Source organism: Callorhinus ursinus, unplaced genomic scaffold (genome assembly GCF_003265705.2).
Source record: "Callorhinus ursinus isolate GAN/ISIS: 27379988/994484 unplaced genomic scaffold, GSC_fseal_2.0 scaffold37, whole genome shotgun sequence".
Classification (NCBI taxonomy): domain Eukaryota; kingdom Metazoa; phylum Chordata; class Mammalia; order Carnivora; family Otariidae; genus Callorhinus; species Callorhinus ursinus.
The window spans coordinates 14503405-14521909 of record NW_027397099.1 but is presented as its reverse complement, the minus strand read 5'-3'; the positions used below and the strand labels follow the sequence as shown (position 1 = coordinate 14521909).

At 48.1% G+C, this 18505-nt stretch overlaps 1 pseudogene; it reads right to left on the bottom strand.

The window, feature by feature from the left end:
• Window positions 1-13551: 13551 nt before the first annotated feature.
• Window positions 13552-15430, bottom strand: LOC112837083 (cleavage and polyadenylation specificity factor subunit 6 pseudogene; annotated as a pseudogene).
• Window positions 15431-18505: the final 3075 nt, after the last annotated feature.

Below are 18505 nucleotides of genomic sequence, written 5' to 3'. Positions count from 1 at the left end.
AAGAGAGGGGAGGGGTCTGCCACCCCTCGGCTCTCCCAGAAAATGCCGGAGATTCCAGGCCTCATGGCACTTTCAGGGCAGAAAGTGCCTTTCTTGTGACCCACCGAGCACTGGTAGAGGCCCCTGCCAGGCTGCTTGCCTTGTCCCAACTGTCCCCTGCCCTGGCTTGCCTCTGTGCCTCAGTTTATGCTGTTCCCTCCTACCGGAAAACCCTTCCCTGCACATTTCATGCTGTCTCAATTGTATCGATCCTTCAAGGCCCCGATGAAGGCTTGCCTTTTCCAGATTCCCACACTCCCTCCTCAAGATAGTTGAGTTTCCTTCCTCCTCCGGCTCACCCAGCACTTGTGTCCTGACCATTCCTTGTCTCCAAGCCTAGCCTACCCATCCTTTTTTTTCTTTTTTCTTTTTTAATTTAAATTCTAGTTAGTTAACATACAGGGCAATATTGGCTTCAGGAGTGGAATTCAGTGATTTATCACTGACACACAACACCCAGTGCTCATCCCAACAAGTGCCCTCCTTACTGCCCATCACCCATCTGGCCCATCCCCCACCTCCCTCCCCTCCAGCAACCCTCAGTTTGTTCTCTGTCGTTAAGAGTCTCTTATGGCTTGTTTCCCTCTCTCCTTTTTTTCTTTTCCCCCTTCCCTTATGTTCATCTGCTTTCTTTCTCAAATTCCACATATGAGCGAGATCATGTGGTATTTGTCTTTCTCTGACTGACTTATTTCACTTAGCATAATACCGTCTAGCGCCACCCATGTCACCGCAAATGGTAGCCCGCCCATCCTTACAGGCACCCAGTGGCCCCATTGCTCAGGAGCTGTGTGTCCTTGGGCAGGGCACTTCATGTCTCTGAGCCCAGATTCCCCATCTGTAGAATGGGGCTAAGAGCATGCGTAGCTCATACACTTGGGGAGCTTGACCGAGTGAAGCCTTGTGAACACTTAGAACAGCCTCTGGCCCGTGTCAGACTCTAAATAGCTTGTTACTAATACCTCTATTTTAGGTGCGGGTGTACCTGCGGGTGTACCTGACTGACTGCACTGAGGAGGCTTACCTCCTAGCCTTTCTCCCCTGGGGGTATTTGTGGGATGTGGTCAAAGGTCGAGGAGCCGGGGGACAGGTGCCAGGAGGAGGGACATTCCTGTCCCACCAGCTCCCCTCCCAGCTGCCGAGCCCCTCCTCGCCCTCGGCACCAGCCCTTCTTCCCAGACCCTGACTCAGGTTTCCCCCCAGGGGCCCCTGACACCTCCCACCCCCACACTGTTCACCCACCTCCATCTGCCAGAAATAGCCTCCAAACCCCCCCTTCATTTCCAGCCAGGCTAAAAGGCCCCTCCTGGAAAAAACGGTATCAGTCCCCTGTCAGCATGGATCACAGCAATACACTGGATTCCATTAAGAAATCATTCCGAGTCACTGGAAAGGGAGAGGCAGCTATACCCCAATCATTTCATCAAAACCACACAGCACCATCCTAAAACCCGTCGGCTCCGGTCAGATCCACCTCTCTGTAGAGATGGGGATACTGAGGTCTGGAAGGGGGCTGATTTGGCCACGGTCCCTCGCTGACCCTGAAACAGTCTTCTGGTCTTAGGCAGGACTCTCTTCCACCCCCTTCTCCCCTCCCCGCCCCACGCCCACCCCCACATGGGACCTCCTTCTTCTGCTCTTTGGAGAGCTGAGGGCAGGGTGCTGTGATTAATCCTGCCTTCCTGATAAAGGGTACGTCTGTGCTTCACAGAGCACAGATCATGGAGAGGAGCTCTGCCCTCTGCAAATAGCCCCCCCATTGTCCTGTGGGAACAACCCCTCCCTCCCTCTCAGGCCTCGGATTCTGGTAGAGCTGACCCCATTCCTTTGGTGGCCAGATGATCTTGTGACCCAGGACTAGCCAATCAGCACCCCAGCTCATGGTTCAGGGGTGGGCAGAAAACCCATGCCGGGCCAATCAGGGCCTCCCTAGGACTTCTTCTGGAGCCCCTGGGAGAGAGAAGTCCTGTGTCTGCAAGGATTGCTGAGCTACTACAGCAGGAGCTAGCGGGTTATCCTGACACCATGTGTAGAGAGCCTGCCTCAGAGCAGAGACAGCACAGAGGGAAACAGAGCCTTGAAGATTCTGGAAGGCACCATTAGAGTACCTGGATCCAGCAAAGCCTGAAGCTCTAGGGCCCTAGGCTTTCAGTGTCATGTACCAATAAACTCCCTTTATTTCCTAAGCCAGTGTGGGCTGTTACTGGTTTGGGTCTTGGCTTCTTAGATTTTTGCCCTGACTGATGCCCAGGGTTCCAAACTTGTGCTTAGCTTAATGCCTTCTTTTTGCCCACCTAGGACTCTTCACAGGATAGTGCCAAACCCCATGACCACAAGGCACGTATCTCTTCAACCCTTGAATGTTTACTGAGAACCAGGCCTCTCTCTCAGGTCCCTGACACAACCCCCCAGCCTCAGTAATGCTGCCTAAGACAACATGGGGCACCCGAGTCTTCCCAGGAGGCCCTGGAAATCAAGGAGCCAGATGGTGGCAGGTGTGGGGAGTGGGGGAGGCTCAGTTAACTGTTCCCTGGCTTTTCCAGGTTGCAAAAGGTAATACATAGCCATCGAGGACAATCAGGAAACCATAGAAAAGGCAAAGATGACGACGAAATATGCCAATAATTTCTACTCTCCCGCCAAACAGCCCTAACATTTGAATGTAAACCCGCAGGCTTCCCCTTATGAGTATATATTAACATAGTTTATGTTTAAAAAGTGAGTTCATACCAGGCATGTTGTTTTTTCACCTCTTTCCCATTTAATATAGCATGAGCTTCGGATGAGAAACAAACAATGGAGAAAACTTTCACTTTATCAGTTGCTTGCATTTTTTTGAGCATGCATTATACGCCCATAATGATGAAAGAAGTGAGTAAATGGTATACCTTTAACCCCTTTTTGTGTCCACAGGTTATTTTCTACAACATCCTTTTGCTGAATGCATTCTATGGATGCCCCAGAGGAGTTTCCTCAACCCACAGCAATTACAGATAATATTTTAGAAACATCCATAATTATTGCTAATAGTTCTTAAGGGCTCACTCTGCACCAGCCATTATATGCTTCACAGGGTAGTTTTTCTGTTTCCACTTCGTACCAGAAGAGCACAAGGCTCAGAGAGGTGAAGGAATTTGCTCAAGGTCACACAGCTAATCAGTGGCGAACTCAAGCCCACATCTGCTTCTGACCCCAAAGCTCGTGCTCTTGACTGTTCATTTATTCAATAAACGTCTGCTGATGTCAGGAGTCAGACCAAGGATCCAGCAGTGAATAACACAGAGACCTTCCCTCATGGGGCTCACATTTGAAGGAGACGGACATCCCAGGCAGAGGGAATAGGCTGTGCAAAGATCCTGAGGCTGGACCAGGCCTGGAGTGTTTAAGGAAGAAAGCAGACAAGCAGCATGACAAAGGGGAGGTGGTGAGGATAGAGTGAGTGGGGGTAGGTCCAAGCAATGGAGTCAAGTGTTGGATTTATTCTAAGCCTGACAAGAAGGCTTTAGAGAATTTTAAGGGGTTAGGAGGAAGGTGGCATGATCTCTGATTTCAAAATATTTCTCTGGCTACTATATATTTTGATAAGCTCCTTTTGCAAACATCCAGGACTCCTGCCTTCAGAGAGAGTCCTAGAAGTGAAATCACCAGCCCAGGATGTTCTAAGACTTTTATTACATACTGACAAATTACTCTCCAGAAAGAAAGTAGCACTTCCCTCTAGTGACTAAGTGCCCATCCCCGTCTCCACCCCGACAACACACACTTGGTATGAGATCACTTTTTTGTTGTTCGTTTTTTTTAAGATTTTATTTATTTATTAGAGAGAGAGAGAAGAGCAGAGGGACAGGGAGAAGTAAGCTCCCCACTGAGCAGGGAGCCCAACACAGGGCTCGATCCCGGGGTCCTGGGATCATGATCTGAGCCGAAGGCAGACGCTTAACCAACTGAGCCACCCAGGAGCCCCATGAGATCATTTTTATCAAAATGATTGGTGAAAGTAATGTTGCTTTGTTGGTTTTACCTATAGTCCTTTGATTGCTGCTGAATTTGCAGAATTTGGGAATTTTTTAGGGGAGAGAGGATTACCTGCTCATGCCCACTGCCCAGTTTTCTTTCAGGGTGTTTCTTCTTATTGATTTGTAGGAACTCTTTATATTGTGAGGAAATTGGCCTTTTGTTAAGCAATGAGTTTTAGAGCTACAAAGTTCTCAGCCCAAGCCCCTCGTGTACAGATGGGCAAACTGAGGCCAAAACAAAACTGGGTACTGGCCCTAGTCAGTGCTCTGAGTTCTCTGGAGCCATGCTAGTTCCAGGAGGACGTCCATGCCAGCTGTGTTCATTGCCTAGCGAGAATCCCCTCCAGCCCTTCCTGATGTATATAAGGTTCTTTCCCCGTCTCGACCCCTAACTCCCCACTGGAGGCTCTGACTCAGTTCCTAAAGGAGAGGAAACCATTCTGTAGACAAGGGGCTGTGTGTGCAGGTGATGTCACCCACGAAGGAATGGGTCCCAGAGAACAGAACTTAGTTTCCTGGGTGGGGTGGGGTCTGGGAGGGAGGGGGCTGTGCTCCTATCTTCCCCTTGTCCCCAGATACCAGGAGGGGACACACCATTTGATTGGGAGGCTGGCCACAAAGACACCCCACACTCCACACCCCACACAGCAGGAGCAGACTTTAGAACATTTGCAAGGGGCATCAGAGAAGGGGTAGTGGGATGAATCAGAAAAAGTCCTGGATCAGGGCTCAGAAATTCAGGGTGAGAGCCCAGCTCTGGCCACTTCCATGAGCAATCAGCCCTTGCTGTAAGATGGGGATTCAGTTCAACAGTGTACTTAAATTCAGGCAAACGCAAGGCCCTGCTTACTGTGGCAGTATCAGTGGTGTTGCCCACCCGGCACCCATCCACCTGTTTCTTGGCTGCACACCTTGATTTTCCTCTAAAGAGTCAGCCCTCTCCCACTCTGATTTGATGACCTGCAGAAAGGCTGCCCTTCCCCCACCCCCAGCTGTAAGGACAGGTGAGAACTAGGTGGAGTGAGTCCCCTAGCCCTTCCTGCATTCCTTCTAGGGTTGGGCAGTGACCCAAGGCATCTCTGGCCCATACGTGGGAAGAGCCTGCATGGAAAGCGAGCAGCATATAAAGGAACAGAGATACGAGACAGAAAGATGACACTGTTTGAGCTCCTGGATATAGCCAGACCTGACGTCAATACCCTTACTTTTTTGCAAGAGCCAATAAATACTGTCTTCAGTCAATCATTTAAGTTGGAACTTCTGTGCTTTGTAACCAAACACAACCATCACTTAATCCAGTTCGTCACCAGTCTGGGGCTCAGTGAGAACAGACTTGCTTCAGGTCACATACAACTTGGGAGCAGAGTGACAGCTCTAGAAGTCCAGACACACCGTCCCCAGCCACAGTGCTCTGCTCACCAAGGTCTGCTAGGTCGCACGACGCACAGCCCCACTCACTTTCCCTCACGGCCAGGTGAACTTGCAAGTTAACAGAAGGCTTTGCAAACACACGATCTTGTTCAGTTTCATAAATGCATCGAGCTGTTTGGGAACCAATACGAAGGAAGTCTATTTTCAAAACATGAGAAGATCTTTGTGTGCAAAAATGTTCATTCACCTTTATTTGCAGTGGGAGTAACTGGAAGCAACCAAAGGATCCAATAACAGGACATTTGTTAAATAAGATGCAGCATATTCTTTGATGGAACAGCATGCAAGCATGTTTACATAGATGATGATTCTGGAAATCGTCCATGTGGCAGCATGGAATCCGGCCACGGAGGGGCAGTGGGGGGGGGGGGTTGGGGCAGCGGGGGAGGGCTCTGCTGGGGACCACAGAGGACAGAGGCCAGAGGAGAAGGGAAATTAGCACCATAGTGTATCATAAAGGGGCCTTCAAGTGCATCTGGTCTATTTCCTATTGGGGAAACTGAGGTCCCAAAAGGCACCATGGTTTGCCCAGGGTCCCAGAGAAAGTTGGTGGCAGATTTGGACTCAGATCTAATCCCGTGGTCCCTGGAGGAAGGTGGCCCCAGCCCTCACTCAATTACTCGCCTGCACTATATGCAGCCATTCTCTGTGTAGAAAGTGCAAACACTGCAGATAAGGCTACAATCCAGAACCTCCTTACTGCTCAGAGGTAACTGCTCCTTCAGTGTGGTGTTGGTCATTTCAGAACACTTCCGTGCATTTATAGACGATATCTATATATTCATCATCGAGGAAGTATTTGTTTTATGACCCATTTGTTTGCTTAACATAAATGGTATCATATTGTGTGCAGTGTTCTGCAGTTTGTGTTTTCACCCAATATTATGTCCTGGACACCTTTCCATGTCAGCATGTACAGATCGACCTCGTTCCTTTTCACTGCTCTCCATTTTGTGCAGAAGAGATCACTAGGGATAAGTATGGCAAGGTTCCCCGTCCTCCCTGAGTGTACAGGAAGGTGGCCCCACCTCCTTTGTACATGGGGCTGTCAGTAGAAGCGGCAGGTGGGACTTTTGGTGAGAGGCAGCTCACACAGAACGGCTTCAACCCTCTTTCCCTCCCCCTGAGGGGCTGATCCCTGAAGCTTCTTGTGGAGAAGGGGGTGCCCTCTACGATGGCAGAGACTGCCTCAGCCTGAGTCCCTCCCTGAGTGACTGTGTGGAGCAGAAGACTCGCCTTCCCCCCAACCCTCACCTGCACTGGACACGTAGGTGGAGCAAAATACAACTGTGTGTGTTAAATCATGCCGATGTCAGGGTAAAGTCAGCTCTGCAGCTTAAGGGCGCCCGGGGCCTGGCTGACCCACGCAGTCTGGGTGTAATCGATTTTCAAAACAATGCCCTCCGCCGATAGGTTGCTCCTAACGTGTTCATATTACAGACCCCGGTGCAGTTTGCTGTTCCCGTACCCGCCTCCCTGTGCATACTGGAGAGCATTTCTCCAGGCTTTTCTCCATGTGCCCCCAACCATGCAGCTTTGCTCTGCTCCACCTGCCCTGGGAGCCTGGCCCTGCAACTACACTTCCTGACAGGCTCGCTCGCCCTCTGGCCTCTGTTCCACTAATAGAAGGTGCCTGTCGTTGTCTGTAGGGCAGAAGAGAAGGAGGGCTGGGCACCTTCCCCATCTCACCCTAGCCCCGCTTGGCTTCACTTCACTTCACAGAGTCTCTGGCAGCGGTAAACAGCTCCCCGCAGGCAGACCCTCGAAATGGGCTCAGGCGATACTCTCCCTCGCCTTGACCTCTGGGCTAGTCTAGTCTCTCAGCTTCTCTCGTGGCGTCCAGTGACACCTGACGACACCTGTGTAAGTCATGAAAACTCCATGTTTTACTTGGCCTGCCTGGAGTGAATTCTGTATCCTGCCAGGGCTCCGTTCATTACACTAGAGAGAAGGTCAAATCCCCCAGGCCCCTGGAAATGCATCTTGTCTATCTTAATACATGCTTCCAAACTGCCCTTCCAGGTCACGGTGGACCACCTGACCTGAACAGCCTGACCAGACCACGGCAAAGCCCTGGGAGAGACAGGAACGCAGGGCTCCCTCCCTGAGGCTGGGCGTCTGGCTCCTGAGGTGCAAGCTGCAGTTTCGGAGCCGGCGTCCCGGCTGACCACCCACTGCACACGGGTGCGCCCGGGGAACCCCTGTCTGGACCCATGCCCAGGCCCCTGCCGTCGGAGACCGGCCTGCCGCACCTTCCCCGCCCCCGTCCTGCTCCAAGGCAGGACAAAAACCTGACAAGCGTGTTTTCACCAACCTAAGAGTTTCGGCCCCTCTTTGGGGACTGTTTGTGTTTCGGGTCACGTTGTTGGCTGCCCTCACCTCCTTCTTTCCTCTGCCAAAGTGTGTTCCCTGGGCTGCCAGGCCTCTGGGAAGCTGGCCGTTCCTGCCCTGAGCTGCTCGGTGGGAATCTCCTGTTCCTCTTCCAGGCCCTTCCATGTACCCTGTGCCATTTCACTGTCTCCTCATAGTCCAGCAAATGGAAGGTACTGCCTCCATCTGACAGACAGGGAGCTGAGGCCCGGCAGGGGACGGCAGCTGGCTCAAGGCCCCTACGCAGGTTAGGGGCTAGCGTGACATGCAAAGTGCCCCCCAGCCCAGGACCCTACTCCACCCACCCACACCAACGCAACCACCAGAGGGGCCAGGCCTGGTGGCAATCCCCCTCTCCCAGTCCTTTTACTCATTAACAAGTGCAGAAACGGACCTGCCCTCACAGCAGAGGGCTGGCCCTTGACCAAACCCTGCCCCCCACCTGTTTTTGTAAATAAAGTTTTGTTGGATCGCCGCCATTCCTCGCCGGCTGTGTACAGCCGTCCCCCCCATCCGAGGTTTCGCTTTCCACAGCCTCAGTTACCCGAGGTCAACCGCGGACCGGAAGTACATGATCCTCCCTCTGGAATTGTTAGAAGGTCAACGGCAGCCCGATGCTGCCACGTCTCAATGCCTGTGTCATTGGCCTCACCCCATCTCCTCACACGGGCGTTTTATCAGCCAGCATCACTGCGGGAAGAAGGGTGCGCACAGCCCAGTAAGGGGACAGGGGGAGAGAGAGAGAGACGCCACCACGTTCACCTAACTTGTATTACAGTATCTTGTTATAATTGCTCTATTTTATCATCAGTTTTGTTGTTCATCTCTTACTGTGCCTGATTTATAAATTAAACTTGGGGGCGCCTGGCTGGCTGAGCCGGTGGAGCACGCGGCTCTTGATCTTGGCATGGTGAGTTCGAGCCCCACACTGGGTGTAGAGATTACTTAAAAATATTTTTTTTAAATCTCAAAAAAAAAAAAAAAAAAACCTTTAGGGGCGCCTGGGTGGCTCCGTGGTTAAGCATCTGCTTTCGGCTCAGGTCATGATCCCAGGGTCCTGGGATGGAGCCCTGCATCTGGCTCCTTGCTCAGCAGGGAGCCTGCTTCTCCCTCTGCCTGCCGCTCCCCCTGCTTGTGCTCTCTCTTTCTGTCAAATAAATAAAATCTTTAACAATGACAACAACAATGTTATTGTAGGCATGTATGTATAGGAAAAAACATAGTATATACAGGTTCACTTCTATCCGTGATTTCATGCATCCCCCCACAGATAAGGGGTGGGGGTACTACTGTGCAGGGTTCAGTCACATCAGAGACCATATGGTCCCCAAACCTAAAGTATTTGCTATGTAGCTAGGGCCACGTTATGTCTTTCTACGCATGTTTATGCCATCCATCACAAGCCCCTTCCTTGTAAAAAATATATATATACCCATAATTGTATAAAATTATATTTTATGACTGAATTGGTATGAAGACAAATATAATCCAGGCTGGGTTGTATTCTCTTTTTTTCTAGTGATTTTATTTTATTTATTTTTTAAAGATTATTTATTTATTTGAGAGAGAGAGAGAGAGAGAGACAGCACGAGTGAGGAGAGGAACAGAGGGAGAAGCAGACTTTCCGCTGAGCAGGGAGCCCGATGTGGGGCTCAATCCCAGGACCCCGTGATCATGACCTGAGCTGAAGGCAGACGCTTAACTGACTGAGCCACCCAGGCGCTCCTTTCTCGTGATTTTAAGTTAATTAAAACATTTCCATGGGCCCGTAGAACAACTGTGGACCCTAGGCACTGCACCCATTATGCCTCATGGAGAAACAGGCCCTGAGTCTGCCACACTTTGGGTCCCCCATTGCTGACAGTAAAGTCCCAAAGGGAGACACCCCTATGGTTAGCCCTCACCTTGGTCCTTACTCCAATAGTAAGGGGGCAGGGAGAAGTTTGATGGGTTGGAAGGGAACCATTCAGGGCTCAGACAAAATGACTGCATATATTTCTTAGGATGAAAGTATTTCATGGGACACCTGGGTGGCTCAGTCGGTTAAGCGTCTGCCTTCGGCTCAGGTCACTATCTCAGGGTCCTGGGATCAAGCCCTTCATCGGGCTCCCAGCTCCTGCTTCTCCCTCTCCCTTTGCCCCTCCTCCCTCCTTGTGCGCTGTCTCTCTCTAATAAATAAATAAAATCTTTGAAAAAAAGTATTTATTTCTTTTCAAGTTTCCCTATTTTGTATTTTTTCAAATTTTTAAATATTTTTTTTGGACTAAATAATAGATGGCGTGGGTTAAAAAATATTTTGAATGTCCCAAATAATTTGCAAAGGAATGTGACTCTCCCTTCCACCTCTGCATCCCCACCCCCTTGCTGCCACGGGTGTGATTTCTTTCCCAGCAGACTGCATATACAAGAAGGGACGCATGCACAGGGTTTATCACACACACTGTCCCACTCCCGGCCTCTCCCCCTCTTACGTCTCTATTCTTTTTTAATTTTTTTAAGATTTTTTTTATTTGTTCAGAGAGAGAGCGAGCGAGCGAGCAAGAGCAGGAGCCGGGAGGAGGGTCAGAGGGAGAGGAAGACGCAGGGCTGGGAAGACGCAGGGCTGGATCCCAGGACCCCAGGATCATGACCTGAGCCAAAAGCAGACGTTAAACCAACTGAGCCACCCAGGCGCCCCTTAAGTCTATATTCTTATGCATAAATGCAGCTTCTCTTTGTTGAATAGCTCTTTGCTATTCCACTGAATGAAGATACCATAATTAGGACATTTGGGTATTTTCAGTATTCTATTCCAACCGTAGAACCACAAACGCTTCCGTACAGACCAGCCATGTTAGAATACATTTTTTCCTTCCTTCCAAACAAATCTCTCCAAAAAGGAGTCTCTTTCTATACAAATTTTGATAGGGTCTCTCCCATTACCTGAAGCTTTCTGATTCCTTTATTTTAAACAAGGAAGTACTATTTGCAGAAGACACAATAGCCTGAAATGACCTCAGCAAATTCTAATTTTGGATGTTTATGGCGGACACCCAGCAGAACGAGTTGGGGGGAGAAAAGGAGGCAAAGACATTTAACACAGATTTAGTATTTTTCCTGGGGATATGACTTCACAATTGCAAGTGTTAAAGAAGCCTGTAAACAAACCTTTCAAAAATTACTTTAGAAAGCAATGCTTTAAAAATTGAGAGCACCCATTCACCAGACACCATTAACAAAATAAACAGGAAGCCACAGAGTGGAAGATACTTGCAATCCACATGTCCAACTAAAGACTTGTAACCAAAATATACAAAGAACTCCCACAGAACAATGAGACAAAAAAGCAGATGATCCAAAAGGAAAATGGATACATAACTCGGTCAGTACTTCATTAAAAAAGGATACCCCAATAACCAACAAACATATGAAAACACACTCCATTAACCATTATGAAAATTCCGATTAGGACAACAATGCAATACCATTAACCCACTAGAAGGGCTGAAATGCAAAAAAAAAAAAAAGAAAAGAAAAGAAAGAAAGAGAAAGAAAGAAAAAGAAAGAAAGAAAGAAAGAAAGAAAGAAAGAAAGAAAGAAAGAAAGAAAGAAAGAAAGAAAGAAAGAAAGAGAAAGAAAGAAAAAGAAAGAAAGAAAGAAAAGAAGAAAACCACTATCAAGCGTTGACAAGGATGTGGAGCAACCAGAACTCTCACACCCTGTTGATGGGAATACAAAGGGCAAAACTTTGGAAAACTGTCTGGCATCATCTGTGAGAGCTGTACACAGCTGCACTCCCTGACCCAGCAGCTTCACTCTTCGATATAGACTCGGCAAATATGCATATACCTGTTCATGAAAAGGCATGTGTATGAATATTCATAGCAGCACTGTGTGATTGTGATTTCTAATAAGAAATAAACATTTGGTCTTCTTCAAGGTTCCTGGCACATGACTTCTAAGACCCTTGGAATTACCTAAGTGATGGGAACTATAAGATGTCTTTTGTTATGTTAACGAGGTGATGTTTGGCAAGCCCCCAAGTTACCTATGGATGGGGGCTTGTTGCCAGGGAAACCAATCAGTGATTAGAGACTTGGAAAGTTTAGTCCCCCCCCCCCCCCCCCCCCCCCCCCCCCCCCCAGAAAGGAAGAGGGGCTAGCGATTGCGTTCAATCACCCACTGCCCATGATTTAATGGCCCACACCTATGTAATGAAGTCTCTTGCCCTGTGCATCTCTTCCATCCGTTTTGGAGTTAGATCCTTTTATAATAAACTGTGAATCTAGGAAGGAAAATGTTTCTCTGAGGTCTGTTAAGTGGCTCTAGCAAAATAATCCAACCCAAGGAAGGGGCCGTTAGAACCTCTGATCTACGGCCTGTGGATCCAAAGCACAGGTAACAGCCTGGATTTGCTATGGGCATCTGAGCAGGTGGGGGAGGGCAGTCGTGCAGGACCGAGCCCTTAACCTGTGGGCTCCGATGTTATCTCCAGGTAGATGATGTCAGAATTGAATTAATTGCTTTGCGATGTGGGACAAAACACATAGCAGCATTAGTACTATTAAGTACTCTTTTAGGTACTACCTGTGATAGCCAAACAAACCAAGTGTCCCTAGACAGGACAATGGATAACTGTGGTATAAACATACACATACTACAGAGTATTAGAAATGAACAGACTATAACTGCAGGTAATGGCATAGAAGAATCTCAAAAACATGAGTCAAGGAAGCGAGACATAAAGGAGTAAAGGCTGTATGACTGCATTTATATAAAATTCAAAAGCAGGCTAAGCTAGCCAACAGGTGGGAACAACAGATGAACAGATAAACAAAATGCGGTATATCCATATATCTATCCTTATATGGAATATTATTTGCCATAAAAGGAAATGGAGTTCTGACCCCTGCTGCAATGTGGATAAATTTTGAAACCATGATGCCAAGTGAAATAAGCCAGTCACAAAAGGACAAACACTGGATGATTCCATTTATATGAAATATCTGGAGACAGAGTAGAGTAGAGGTTACCAGGGTCCAGGGTGATGGGGAAATAAGGAATTATTGCTTTATGCTTAAAGGGTCTGTCTGGGGTGATGGAAAAGCTTTGGAAACAGTGATGACGGTCGCACAATGTTGTGAATATAATTAATGTCACTAAATGTACAACTAAAAATGGTTTCAGTGGCAACTTTTTAATAATATATGCGTTACCACAATAAACAACATTTTTTAAAAAGATCCCTATATTGCAAATAAAGAAATGAAGTCAAGAGGAGGGATTAAAAAACAAAACAAAACAAAAAAAAACCCAGGTCAAACCAACCTCTGGTGTTAGAAATCCGGCCAGTGGTTCCACTTGGGTGGGGGATAGTGGCCAGGAGGGAATCTGGAGTGAGGGTGGATTCTGGTGAGCTGGGCATGTTCTTTCTCTTTTTTTTTTTCCCCCATTAAACAGTCTATTACAACACTACGTCTATTGTAATCAAAGTGGTGCTGTTTACAGACATTATCATATGAACATTTTTAACAAGAACAAACTACTATAAAAACAAGCATTTACTTGACGTTTTTTTCCAATTGCTTGCACATTATAATGGCCAAATGTATATAACCAGTAATAAAGTTGCAAAAGCTATAACTTTTTAAATCACACTGGTTTCCTTCAAATAAAACAGTTAAGCAACATAAAAAAATAAAAGTAGAGCTACTGGTTACCATTTATGCAGATTTGCTTTATTCAGATCTATTCCTGTTCATTTTATCCATGAATCCTTACAGGTTCAGTTCAATCACAAGAAGCAAACTGCTGGACAAGCGTCATTTTTCCCCCATGAAGACTGTTTTGTCTGGGAAGGTGTTCCTCTTCCTTCAGCTTCTTCTAACGATGACGATACTCGCGCTCTCGGTCCCGTTCTCGGTCCCGATCTCGGTCCCGGTCCCGGTGTCTCTCTCGTTCTCTGCTTCTCTCTCTATAATAATCATCATGACGATCTCTACTAAGGGATTTATGACGCCGACTCTTTTCTCGTGATCTACTATGGTCCCTCTCTCTTGATCATTCACGTCTTGATCCAGAACCATAAGACTTGGATTCAATTCCATGAAGGCAATCTTGCAAAGAGATTATAAGAACTTTGCAACGATCATCAGCAGATACTTTGGATTGTTTAATTAAAGAAATTGCAGTTACCAATGTCTCAATAGCACTCCCGTAATCACCAGCACTGGCATCAGACACAGCTCTTGAAATAGCGCTGCTTGAGATTGCCCTATTTCTATTCATGATTTCTTCAAACTCAGCTTCACTCAATGGTGTTCTTGCAGTATCCATTTCCCTTCCAGGAGGCCCATAGTCACCCCTATCATATGGTGGGGGTCGGCCATATGGATCTGTTGGTGGTGGACCCCGGCTATCTGAAGTAGGCATGCCGCTGTTAGTCGGTGGAGGAAAGAAAGCCGGGTTCACATGTGGAACTGGTGGTGGGGCACCTGGAGGTGGTCCAGGAAGATGCGGAGGAGGAGCAAGTGTAAGGGGTGGCCCAAGAGGGCCAGGTGGGCGAGGTGGAAAGGGGCCTGGAGGTGGAGGTGGTCCCTGTTGTGGAGGTGGCGGGCCAGGAGGGGGGCCGTAGCCTGGAACTGGAGGTGGAGGGCCAGGAGGAAGTGGACCCAATGGAGGCTGCCCAAAAGGTTGTCCAGGAAAAAGAATTGGTGGTGGAGGGCGATCTCCTCAATTAGGAGGCCCAGCTAAAGGAGGAGGCAGAACCTGACCAGGAGGTGGAGGACCTGGTGGACCAGGTGGGCCTGGAGGACCTAAGGGTGGACGTGGTGGAGTCTGTCCAGCTGGAAAAGGTGGGGGTGGCCCTCCTGGTCCTGCTGGTCCAGGAAATCTGTCCGCCACCGGGAACAGCCCCTGGAAAACGTCCCCGTCCTCTACCACCTTGTGGAAATGCTGCACGTGAACTGCCTCCTGGAGGACCAGCTTTACCTTCCCCAGACATTTGTCCTGATTGTGTAGTTTTCCTGGACTGCATTTCAAATTGACTCAGGAACTGTTTATTGCATGGAGTTACAAGAGGATTCTGACCATGAAGTTCTCTTTCAGGCAACAGATCCATTAACTTTTTTGAGGATGCTTCAGATCCAACACCAACAAGGGCAAACCCCTTTGACTGGCCATTTGCCCGATTTTCAAAAAATTTTATCTCCAAAATATCATTTACTCCCAAAGAATGAACTGCTTCAGTTAAGTCTTCACCTGTTGTCCACCATGTTAGATATCCAATATACAATGCAATTCTCTTTCCAGTATATGTATAGACAACATTTGGTGCTGCTCCTTTACCCACATCATCACCAACAGTTGGTGGGAGAGTATCCATGTAATCACGGTCTTCTGGGGCATCTCCATTATTTGCAGATGGAGAGATGACATCATCATACAAATCTATCTGATCATGCCCACCATATTCAGCTTCCTGGTTGAACTCTTTCGCCCACATCCGCGTAAATGTCTATGTGGTCCACACCGTCCGCCATCTTCTCTTGGCCGAGGCTGCCGCCGCCTCCTGCCAGCATGTTCTTTCTCTTGATCTAGATGGGCTGGTTACATGGATCGGTTCTGTTTGTGAAAAATTCATCAAAATATTTGTGTATTTTTCTGCATGCATATGAAGAGATGAAACGGACCTGCACCATCTAGTATCTGGCAGATGGCTAATTGGGACCTGGGTTAAATTTTGGGGACAGCGTCTCAGGTGCCTGTTGAGAACACTTTTAGATGGTAGTCACACTGGAAAGTGGAAGGGGACACTCAGAGCGTGATCACAGGGACAGTGATGAAGAGGTGTGTGGGCGGAGTGTAATGCAGAAAGTAGAACATCATTATTTAATGAAATATGACAGAGTGGACAAAGCTACTCTTCTAAAGTGGTGTATTGTTTTAGCTAATATGTGATTTTAAAATATCTGTGTGTAGCTAAGTCAATACATTAAATATCTGAAGTATCTGAATATTTAACCGACACACCTGAAAATTCTAGAGCCAAGCTGGCCCACAAATGTGTTGTTGGCTTGTTTTCGTTTTTTTATGATTTTAAATTGCGGTAAAATACACATAGCATAAAATTTACCACCATAACCATTTTAAGTGTGCAGTGCAGGGGTATTAAGTACATTCACACTGTTGTGCAACCGTCGCTGCCATCCGTCCCCAGAACTCTGTTCCTCTTGCAAAACTGAAACTCTATGCCCATTACCCAGTAACTCCCCCTCCCCCAGCCCCTGGCCACCACCATCGTACCTTCTGTCTCTATGGATTTGATTGTAACCATATAGTCAACGTCTTTTTGTGACTGGCTTAGTTCACTTATGTTCTCAACTTTCAACCATATTGTAGCATGTGTCCAAATCCCCTTCTCTTGAAAAGCTGAATAACATTCCATTGTATGGATATACTACATCTTGCTTATCCATTCATCCATTAATGGACACTTGGGCTGCTTCCACATTTTAGCTATTATGATCAATGCTGCTATGAACATGGGTGTTTTCTTTGAGACCCTGCTTTCAGTTATTTGGGGTGGAATTGCTGGGTCATATGGTAACTCCACTGTTAACTTGTTGAGGAGCCCCACCCTGTTTTCACATCGGCAGCACCCATTTACATTCCCACCAACAAGGCACAGGGTTCTGATTTCTCCACTTCCTCTCCAACACGTGTCATTTTCTGGGTTTTGCTGATAGCCTAATAGATGTGCCATTGCTTTTGTTTTTGTTTTTGATCTCTTTGGGAAATAGAAGAGTGTCATATATGCAGGCAATATGCTGTTATTAATATACATGTGCAAGCATGCCTATCCCAGGGTTAAATTCCCAAATGTGAAATTTCTGGATCAGAGGATGTGTGCATTTTTTTTAAGATTTTATGTATTTATTTGACAGAGAGAGTGTACCGGGAGAGAGTACTCCCCTCGAGTGTCCTCTCCTCCATCCCACCCTCCACAGAGGCAGCCCAAAGGATTTTTCTCAGTCACTCCCCAAGCTTGGAACTCTCTGAGAGCTCCACGTCACACGTAGTTGTGTGGTGCCTCAACAGGAATTTGCCAGCAATTTGCTTTTGAAAACCGATGAAAGCAGCCGCAAGGGGATCCCCTGTGTCTCACTTTGGGTTCCCTCAGAAATGAGCCTGAGACAGGGATTCCAGGGAAAGTACTGTAGTTTATCACGGGTGATCCAGGAATAAGAGCAAGAAAGTGATAGGGGAAAAGAAGACAGAATAAAGGGCATGTTATCAAACTTGGTACCAACGTGGGAAGCCAGAGCTTATTCCCCTGGAGGACTCTGGAGGGTGGGGTAGCACGCGCATCCGCCACCCCGCCTGAGAGGTGGGGAGGTGGGGCACTATGCACCAACACGCATCGACAACTGGTTGGGGGCTGCTCTGGGATGTTCATTCTCTGGCACCTTTGGCTGACTATGTGCATGGGCGGTATCAGAAACGCAGAACTGGCAGCTGCAAGTTGGACAAGCCTGCCTAGACCAGTAAAGGCCTGGGGGGCTGAGAGCCTCTGCTATACCCTATAATTGTGTCTCCCCGTTGTGTCTTCCTGAGTGAGTAAGACAAAGGAAGAGCTGCAACTGGTGCAGGGAAGTCTGCACCCCAGCAGCTCATCTCGCTGTAGCCACAGGCCTTGTGGCTTTCCAGAACTCATTCTGCCTTCTCCTCATACCAGCTTCTGGATTTTCCTTGGAGGAATCACAGCTGATGTCCCATCCTCCGTCCCTGGGGTTGGGGTGGAGTTGGCCCCGCCCCTCAGATACGGGCTAATCACAGGATTCTGACCTGACCAATCAGGAGATACCATCATGCTGCTGGGCACTGCGATTGGTTCAGAGATAATCAAATGATCCAAGTAGCTCCATCTAAGGTCTTCCCTAGACTTCGGCCACTGCTACTGGGAAGACGGGGTTCTCCACCGCCTGGGCTTGTTTGGTGTGGAGCTGCGGGCCACTCTCGTGTCATCAGGAGGTGTCTGCGTGTTGGTGGCTGTTGTCTGAGAGCCACTCAGGGAAAACCCAGCAGGGAAACGGAACTGATTATTGGCGACCCCTTGAGCCCTGGATGCAGTCAAACCTAAAGTGAGGTCCACCTCGGACCATTCAGATACCAGGGCAAATTAAGTGCCCTTTTTAGCTTAAGCCAGCTTGAGATGGGCTTCTGTTGCTTACAGCCGATGGAGTGCTAACCACTGCACCAAGGCACCTTGACATATGTGGTCACTGAGAATAATTGTAGGGCTTCCCTTGCCCATATATTTTGGGGGCAGACCATTAGTCTGGGTCTCCCTATCGGAGACAGGGGATATTTTCCTCATCATGGGAACCAGGGCAGCAAAGGTGAGAGATAGAGACTAAAGAGGCTCCAGCCTCACGTGCACCATGCTTTCGCTGCTCTCTCCTTACTTCTCCACACCCTGGCCACACCAGGCTCCTCACTCACACTCTGGATCTTGGCCCTGCCCTTCCTGTCTCTGGGGATCCCCATACCTCCCCATTGCCACCGCAACCAGCTCAAAATACCCTTTTGGTAAGGCTGGCCTGGACCAGACTCCAAAGAGAATGCCTTTTTTTCCTCCTCCTGTGCTCCTACTGTTTCTATCCTATTTA